The sequence below is a fragment of the Oncorhynchus kisutch genome, linkage group LG10 (genome assembly GCF_002021735.2).
Source record: "Oncorhynchus kisutch isolate 150728-3 linkage group LG10, Okis_V2, whole genome shotgun sequence".
NCBI lineage: Eukaryota > Metazoa > Chordata > Actinopteri > Salmoniformes > Salmonidae > Oncorhynchus > Oncorhynchus kisutch.
In genome coordinates, this window is record NC_034183.2 from 60,523,916 (window position 1) to 60,534,139 (window position 10,224).

Genomic DNA, 10,224 nt, shown 5'->3' on the forward strand with positions numbered 1-10,224 from the left:
GTGAAGCCCGGGTCCGCGAGGCGTCATTGGGACTGCGTCTCACTCAGCTCTTTACCTTAACAACTGTGCACAGAGAGGCCTGTGCTAGTTTGGTTTGGCCCCGCTTGGTGCCATTCTTTCTCTGCTGCGTAATGCAACCTTGAAGAGCTTTATGGTTGGATCATATATACCATTCAAGCCAATTACCCCCACAGCACTGTAGGGTTTAATGCAGTGTGGGCCAAGTATCCCCATTACCCCTACTACTAGGCCCCTCCCTCCGCTCCATCTAAGCCCCTCAGCATCCTCATCTTGGGGAGGCTAGTCCTGCCGCATCATTCACCCCACCGCCAAAGACGAGAAAACCAAAACAAAAGGACAGAATCGCCATATCACTGGTCTAAAAGGAGTCTCTTTTTCCCTCTCCCTGAATGGAGTCTGTCTCTCGCTCTTTCTCTCTACTCTCTCTGCTTCTCCCTCACTCACGCTGTCGCTCTGTGGAATCCTGGCACCCATTTTAGCATTTGGCAGCCATCTTAGCTTTGGCGGTACCAATACATTCCTGCTAGTTGATGGTGCACCCACACTCGCTAGCACACACACTCTCACACAGACCCAGTGGTATGGAAGATAAAAGATCTACAGAGGATATACACTGCAGATGGAGTGAAAATAAAACCACCAAAACCACCGTTTGTCTCCAGTCATTGTCTGCCGTGCTGCTGGACCTCTGCAAGCTGCTAAATGAAAAGCTAGACTGGACGACTGCAGCAGAGCCGCACTGACAAATCATCAAGGAAAATAGAAGGAAACATAAGGAACACATCCAGACAGAGACCATTATTACATTCCTGTAAGAGGTAAATAAGGTGAACTCGAGTGCAAGCCAACATTTCAACTGTCGGATGGTGTATAAGGGGACCATCTAAGTCTGTTGAGGCCCTTCGTTTTGAAAATAATACAACCTAATTTGGGCATACTCCCACTATGTAAAAACATCTTAATATGCAATTGAACTTGAACCTATATATTATTGACATTTTTTGACACAGTTCAACATTTTTTTTTAAGCGTCTGGGTCATCCTAACAACAGTAGGGATAGCCCTCCATTCAGGTGGTTAGTGAGAGGGTGAGCTGTTACAGCAGTCACACTGACTCTGATAGAACCTGACAGCCCAGTTCTGCCTCATTCATTCTCCCCAGACATACCAGCTGTGATCAATGCAGCTCGACACCTGCGGGCCCCCCGGGGACCATACACCCAATCAGACTGGGGCCAGGGGGTTTCCTGACTACTCACCTGGCCAGGGAAAATCCTGGGTCCTTGTTATGGTCTATAGTTAAGAGTTTTTCCTTGTCATGTCAGGAAAAACTGTCCTTAAATCAGACCACTGTTAGATCACCAGTCTAATCTAACGGAGGCCCCCTGGTGGTCTGGTGGAGTGTTAACAGCTTCCGTTAAATTCTAATAGCTGCTGTCTACTGTACCCTACAGTATATGAACCTCCAACCCTACTGCATGGCACATTAGCAGTGCTAGTTTCCTGGTGCTGGATCTGAGTGTGTTGGAGGCGAACAAAGGAAGGATGATGAAGTGATGAACAGGGGAGAGCTCATTAAACAGAGAGGAGATGCTCTGAGACAATGGAGAGGCTGTCCATTATTAGTGCTGCTGCTCTACAAGCCAACAGGGCTGGGAGGAGAACCACTGCCACCACGCCACCATTCCCAGGGTTACACACACACCAGCTCTACACTGCTCACCCTTATCTCCAGCACACAGTCGCCCCAAGGGCCCCTGTACACGTCCTGGAGAGATAATGCATCACACACACTCTATTAAACAGACATACAGTACATACACATGAACAGACTCACTCCCATCACATTCATACACACTACATACATTTGTCACTAAGTCTCCACATCATACAGTACATATACACTAAGTGTACAAAACATTAGGATGGCATAGACTGACAAGGTGAATCCAGGTGAAAGCTATGATCCCTTATCGATGCCACGTGTTAAACCCACTTTAAATCAGTGTAGATGAAGGGGAAGAGACAGGCTAAAGAAGGATTTTTAAGCCTTGAGACATGGATTGTGTGAATGCCATTCAGAGGGTGAATGGACAAGACAAAAATATTTAAGTGCCTTTGAACGGGGTATGGTAGTAGGTGCCAGGCACCCTGGTTTGAATGTGTCAAGAACTGCAACGCTGATGGGTTTTTCACACTCAACAGTTTCCCGTGTGTATCAAGAATGGTCCACCACCCAAAGGACATCCAGCCAACTTGACACAACTGTGGGAAGCATTGGAGTCAACATGGGCCAGCATCCCTGTGCACATCTTTCGCCACCTTGTAGAGTCCATACCCTGACAAATTGAGGCTGTTCTGAGAGCAAAAGGGGTTGCAACTCAATATTAGAAAGGTGTTCCTAATGTTTTATACACTCAGTGTACTGACATTCTATATTACATTCTATAGACCATTCTATATTACCATGGAAATGATTGCATCACAATACCAGGCAGCCATTGGAGCGTACCCATGAGTTCATCAGTCACATTGCCAGGGTTAGAGGGTTCCAAGGCCCTTCTATTCATTCTGATTTCTATGGGCCTACATGCGTTCAGCACGGACCCAGCATACAGTAGGTGTCATTATTCTACTAATCAAACACACCTGTGATTTGGATGCATCATAAAGACACTCAACAATATATGATAAACACACTCTCACTGTGCCTATTTACCAGCCGGCTTAGAGCATTTGTTTATGCATTACAGGCACACATGAGCAAACAGCATGTTTTAATGTAATGTGCATTAACTGGAAGGGGATTTCACATGGCACAGTGAAAGATCAACATTGAGTCAAATGGCAGAGATAAAGCCAATGGTTCCACAGTCAAACTTGACAACAGGAGTGTGGATGGCCTCTCAGCAGGCTACTGTGCTCTGAGCCAGGGCTCAGCTCCGTCTCTTCTCTTCTGTCTCTCTTCACCTCTCTCCCTTTCTCTCTCTCCTTCTAAAGTACAATAACAGTCCTGGATTCCATCTTCTTTTCTCTGTATTTATTTATTTTCTCTTCTCTCTGCTTTGTTTCTGACTGCTGTTACTGTCTCTGATTCAGATACTTCTTCTCTCTCTCCCCCCCCCCTCTCCCTGCCCATCTCTCTCCCTCTCTCGTTCTCCTTCTCCTTCTCCTTCTCTGGGAGGACAGTCCTGGATTAGACTCGGGTTGACCCGGCTGCCCTCGACTTCTGTCTGCCACACAGTGGCCCGGTTCAAATGAAAAAATGAACAGATGGAGGACAGGAAGTAGGTACACATACACACACACAACAGCTGGCCAGATGTGGCTCACTGTCATTGTTTGTGTGTGTGTGTGTGTGTGTGTGTGTAGTGATGGCTGGGAATGGCTGATGAATGGTTGGTGTGACATGGCACTGCACAGAGGAGGCATGCAAATTATAAATATCAACAGTAATGTGCTACTGTCATATGCTGTTGTGAAGTGTAAAGCTAACATGCTAACTACAAGTAAGTGTTACAATTAAGGCTCATAATGCTCTCTGTAATAGAGTGCAACAGTGAGCAACAAAGCTGCAGGCTACAGAACAGACGACCATGAGTAAATCAGGATAGTACGTCTGAATCTAAACAATCAGTATGCTGGCAAACAGCACTTTCTCTCTCTCTTTCAACAACTCCTCATCTGAGGCCAGCTCGTGTGTGTTCTCCCAGTGGCCGAGGGCCATGCCTGCAGTCAGACTCTCCCACCCCGGGTGTTGTGTCATTTAAGGATAGAGCGCCATGATTCCATTCACAGTGAAATGATAGGGTCCTCTTCCTACGCCTGCGAGAGGCCTTTAGACAAACCTCTCTCTCTCTCTCTCTCTCTCTCAGCACCATCACACTGGGGTTTTTTCGCGTCCAGGCCCTAACCCTGTCATTGACGGTAAACTGTTTGGGCCGGCGTGGCTCCGGCCGCATGTGGGAACCCAGCTGTGGTGGACCCATATATCTCAGGCCGGACACGAGAGGAGCTGCCTGGCTGGAATCCCTCACACACACGCATGCATACACATACTGACGAACACACACACACACACACACACACACACACACACACACACACACACACACACACACACACACACACACACACACAGCTACTGTATGTCTAACTATAATTGTAAGGACTTTCTGGGGACCAACAATTGATTCCCATTCAAAATCCTATTTTCCCTAATCCCTAACCCTAAACCTAACCATAAACCTAACCACTAACCCTAACAATAATCCAAAATCTAATTCTATCCCTAAACCTAACCCCTAAGCCTAAATTAGATTTTTTTATTTTTTATTATTCTTGTGAGGACTTCTGGTACAAAAAAGTATAGTAAAACGTGTACACACACACCACACACACACTCCCTAAATCTGAACATCAAATACAGCTAGAATAGGTCAATACCACAGTGGGAGTCTGGGTCGTAAGGTTTAGCTATGGCTCCCAGAGACCTAAACATCTTTGCTAGCCTGGTGTGAGCACACTTCCTTAATCGCCATGTAAACACATACCAGTAGTAGGATTATGTGTTTGAGCAGCACGTAGGTTTACAGTATATGATCTATATGTTTTTTTTGCGTAAAAGATGGATGTGGAGTAAAGGTATTTGACCAAATATGTATACATTAATGCTTGTATATCGTGTCGATATCCCAAAAATGTTGATATCCAGAAGCAGTCCTTTTCACTCCATGATAGTGGGCGTGCACGTGTGGTTTCAAGTGCATGAACGTACATAGGCTACGCATGTGTTTATGTGTGTGTGTACACAGTCTCCCCTCCCCGCACAGCAGAATGGGAAAGCCCCTGCAACCTCCCCATCCCCCAGTCCTCCACACCCACCCCTGGATAAAGAGCCCCCAGAGTTTTATCGGTATGTTGCTAAACATACCTTAATGTGTTTAAAATGTTCCAACCCCTCCTAATCCCCCAGGCTATCCCACACAGATGTTCACTCAGCTCTTTTATTGGACGTTATTTAAACATTTAAAAAATCCCCACTTATTTATTCATTTCCTATCTTAAATAACCATACATCATCATCTGACCATCCCCCCCACACACCCCCCCTTTCTCACCCCATATTTCGGCAGGCATTGTCATTGGACACCCGTGGTGGGTCCTTTGAGTTTAAGCTCCTTGGGGCAAAGAGGGCACCAGGTTCAGAGGAGACATTAGCCAGTGTAGACAGATTCCAATATATTACTGGACTTCAGTATTAGATCAGTATGTTGCCGTGTGATTAATTGCGAGGGTGTACAATGTATCCGTTTTGGTAAGAATATAAATATATCTACTGTACATGAATATTTATATGAGATTGTATCTTAATGTGTATAAAATAGGCATCATACTTCCTCCAGAGCATGTGTGTATAGTAGGAGATAAGCATGTAAATTGTGTGAGTGTGCGTGAGGGAGTGTAGCAGTGAGTACATGTGAGTTTGCGTGCCTGTTTGTGTGTCTCTGTGTGTGTGCTCTGCATGGCGGCCCCTGCCCTGTGCCAATGAGGAGCAGGTGTGGGGAGGCTGCCCTGTGTAGCCCGGTGCCCATCTGCGTGCCCGTCTGTGTGCCGCCTGCACCCACACCGTGCCAATACCACACAGAGCAGGGGGAGCCAGGGGGCGAGAGGGGGTGAGTGGGGCCTAAGGGGACTCAACCATGGGAGAGTGCAGAGGGGGGTGGTGAGGGTAGAGGAAAGGGGCTGGCGTCCTGCCCACGTATAACCCTCTCCCTATTCTCTCTCTGACGCTTTCATCTTTTATCTGCCCCTCTGCTGATCAACCATGGTGTACAGAGCCAGACACACAGTGTGACAGTAATTCACAGAGCAGCATAGACCATTTAACTTGATTGATTGATGTATTGGTTTTAATTTGATATGACAGATAAATAGACCTCTGTGCTGATTCAAATGACCCTGACTTTCTGAGATCCCATGTGTTTCCTTTTGAAATTTTACATACTGTTACTATAAGGCTACCTCTCTTTCGTATCGTCTGAGATTCCCAAAGATTGAAAAGCTGCTGCGGTCATCCCCCTCTTCAAAGGGGGAAACACTCTAGACCCAAACTGCTACAGACCTATATCTATCCTACCCTGCCTTTCTACGGTCTTCGAAAGCCAAGTTAACAAACAGATTGCTGACCATTTCAAATCCCACCGTACCTTCTCCGCTATGCAATCTGGTTTCAGAGCTGGTCATGGGTGCACCTTAGCCACGCTCAAGGTCCTAAACGATATCATAACCACTGTGCAGCCGTATTCATCGACCTGGCCAAGGCTTTCGACTCTGTCAATCACCACATTCTTATCGGCAGACTCAACAGCCTTGGTTTCTCAAATGATTGCCTCGCCTGGTTCACCAACTACTACTCTGATAGAGTTCAGTGTGTGAAATCGGAGGGCCTGTTGTCCGGACCTCTGGCAGTCTCTATGGGGATGCCACAGGGTTCAATTCTCGGGCCGACTCTCTTCTCTGTATACATCAATGATGTTGCTCTTGCTGCTGGTGATTCTCTGACCTCTATGCAGACGACACCATTCTGTATACCTCTGGCCCTTCTTTAGACACTGTGTTAACTAACCTCCTGACGAGCTTCAATGCCATACAACTCTCCTTCCGTGGCCTCCAACTGCTCTTAAATGCAAGGAAAACTAAATGCATGCTCTTCAACCGATCGCTGCCCGCACCTTCCCGCCTGTCCAGCATCACTACTCTGGACGGTTCTGACTTAGAATATGTGGACAACTACAAATACCTAGGTGTCTGGTTAGACTGTAAACTCTCCTTCCAGACTCACATTAAGCATCTCCAATCCAAACATACCCTCATAAAACTGACCATCCTACTGATCCTCGACTTCGGCGATGTCATTTACAAAATAGCCTCCAACACTCTACTCAACAAATTGGATGCAGTCTATCACAGTGCCATCCATTTTGTCACCAAAGCCCCATATACTACCCACGACTGTGACCTGTACGCTCTCGTTGGCTGGCCCTCGCTTCATACTCGTCGCCAAACCTACTGGCTCCAGGTCATCTACAAGTCTCTGCTAGGTAAAGCCCCGCCTTTTCTCAGCTCACTGGTCACCATAGCAGCACCCACCCGTAGCATGCGCTACAGCAGGTATATCTCACTGGTCACCACCAAAGCCAATTCTTCCTTTGGCTGCCTTTCCTTCCAGTTCTCTGCTGCCAATGACTGGAACGAACTGCAAAAGTCACTGAAGCTGAAGTCTCATATCTCCCTCACTAGCTTTAAGCACCAGCTGTCAGAGCAGCTCACAGATCACTGCACCTGTACATAGCCCATCTGTAAATAGCCCATCCAACTACCTCATCCCCATACTGTATTTATTTTTTTATAAAAAATGTGCACCCCAGTATCTACTTGCACATTAATCTTCTGCACATCTACCATTTCAGTGTTTAATTGCTATATTGTAAATATTTCGCTACCATTGCCTATTTATTGCCTTACTTCCCATATCCTAACTCATTTGCACATACTGTATATAGACTTTTTCTACTGTATTATTGACTGTATGTTTGTTTATTCCATGTGTAACTCTGTGTTGTTGTATGTGTCAAACTGTTTGCTTTATCTTGGCCAGGTCGCAGTTGCAAATGAGAACTTGTTCTCAACTAGCCTACCTGGTTAAATAAAGGTGAAATAAAATTTAAATAAATAAAAAAGGCTACTAAAAATATGCTTTAACAAGTGTAATGACTGTTTGGCCACCAGATGTCACTTACTGGCAGTGGGTAGTGGGCACAGAACACATGCTAAAGAAATCTGCTAAGAGAGGTAAATATGTGACTGCATTCTGTGAAACAGGAGCGATAGGGGGAGGGGACACACACAGACCTATAGACAGTGTACAGAATCTACATGGACATACTGTATGAGTGTGTGACCCAGTGGAACGTATTGAGAAGGGAAGCAGCAGGCCTATATGACAGACATGAGAAAGTGTGGTTTACAGGGAAGTGGTGTGTGTGGGCACAGCCTGTGTGTGGGTCTGCTAGTGGGAGTGAGGGTCATGTGATGTCCCTCTGTGCCAGGGAGAGAGTGAGAGTGAGACAGAGAGAGGAGAGAGAGAGAGAGAGAGAGAGAGAGAGAGAGAGAGAGAGAGAGAGAGAGAGAGAGAGAGAGAGAGAGAGAGAGAGAGAGAGAGAGAGAGAGAGAGAGAGAGAGAGAGAGAGAGAGAGAGAGAGAGAGTGAGAGAGAGAGAGAGAGAGAGAGAGAGAGAGGAGAAGGGGGGCTAGGGGGGTCGCGAGAGCTGTGGGAACACCAGGCCTTGCCAAGAAAGAGGAGAGTAGAGAGAATAAAAGGAATGAGAAAGAAAGAGAGACTTGTTGGCAGAGAATGGGGGGAGGGGAGAAGAGAGGGGAGGAGAGGAGGAGAGGAAGAGAAAGTACAGCCATGATCAAAACTCTCTCTGAAGGGGAGAGGAGAGGAGGAAAACACACACACGCAGCAACCAGGAGACAGGGCCAGTCCCGGTGTTAGGGTCACAGTCTGCCAACTCTGACCCTGTGTCTGGGGCCACATGCATGAAGTGGTGTGCTCTGATCTGGGCCTATCAATTAAGGAGAAAACCGAGGCTGACCTGCCACTCAGGCTGTGTGTGTGTGTGTGTGTGGATTGGCAGGGGGGTATCACACAGAGAGCATAGAGTGTGAACTTGTGAACTTTTGGCCAGCAGTTCCAGCGCCATCTTATGCCAGTCTATGTCTACCCTCAGGCACAGGGCAAAGTCTTACCAGTAGGAACAACAACAAGCATGAGGAAAGTACTGGAATATAATATTCCGTTCTCTTCCAGCAGGGGCATACGTCTATTTGCCTTTGTGAAAATGTTTGTATAACACAATGTGGGCCTCACAGTGCAGCTCTGCCAGAGGGACAGTATGTGGTGAGGTGTTGGGCTCCTTGGTGCAGCTCTGCCAGAGAGACCACAATACCATAACAGCAGTCATCTGCCAGGTTGTCTACCACGCCATGTAGGTTATAACATGAGATTATAACCCTCTATTCACGTTCTAAGAGCATTCTTATATCACATTCTTATATCACACTATTTACACCAGTGGGCCTTAGTTTAATCCAGTGAGACACCAGGCCAAAATATTTAACGATTTATTTGGGTTTGTGCACTATGCAAATAAATGCTCCCAAATCTATCTGGGATTGGAGGACGTGTTTAACGAGGGCAGTAAAACTCCACACAAACACATAAATGCCTGTAAAAAATAATGTGTGCTCTGCATAAATGCTCTTTCTGAATAATGAATTAGAGAGCGATGAATGGACATGTAAAAATCCACATCCTGTCTAGATGATGCCAAAGGCGTCTGTATGTATGTGTACGCTTATCTACATATTGAGTGCCAAAGTGTGTTTGTGTGAATGTGTGTGTCTCCTCTCCTCTCTCTTGCCCTGCTCAGTGTATGACTGTGTGGGTTTATGTCAATTTGTATGAGTGTGTTGAATTAGGGAGCTTGGTGCAGCTTTCCTAAGTCGATGCCAGCTCATTGTAGGAGAGAGGAGAGTGACAGCCCTTATCTCACACACACACACACACACACACACACACACACACACACACACACACACACACACACACACACACACACACACACACACACACACACACACACACACACACACACACACACACACACACACACACACACACACACACACGCGCGGCTGATCCAGGGAACTCAAGTCCCTGTCATGAAGGGCTTTCCCCAGCAAACACGAAGGAGGGAGCGAAATCAATCTTCCTGTGAACAAAATTGAGCGCCAACCGAGAAACAGATGAGCCCATGAGAAACAACAATCAGACAAATGGGGGCACCGATAGAGAATCAACCTCTGACCACCAGCTGTCTGCGAGTCATGGGCCCAACCGCCATGTGTCTGCCTGTCCTTAACTGACCCGACCTCAAGGTCATTGGCTCCGAGTCAGCAGGCGGGTGTGTGTTGCGCACGCTCCTGCTATCTGTGTCAATGCTGGCTTTATCTCATGCACAGCAGATAAGGTGAATAAACAATCTGCCTGGACATCCTTCAGGGTTAAATGCCATGTGGGCCAGCCAGGACACCTAGCCTAGTGCTGCACACACAGACAGGTGCCCAGGCCTACTGC

At 46.8% G+C, this 10,224-nt stretch overlaps 1 protein-coding gene across 19 annotated transcripts in view; it reads right to left on the minus strand.

The window, feature by feature from the left end:
- LOC109898621 (nuclear factor 1 X-type) overlaps positions 1–10,224 on the minus strand; it is a 158,115-nt gene that overhangs the window by 27,869 nt on the left and 120,022 nt on the right. The window lies entirely within an intron of this gene.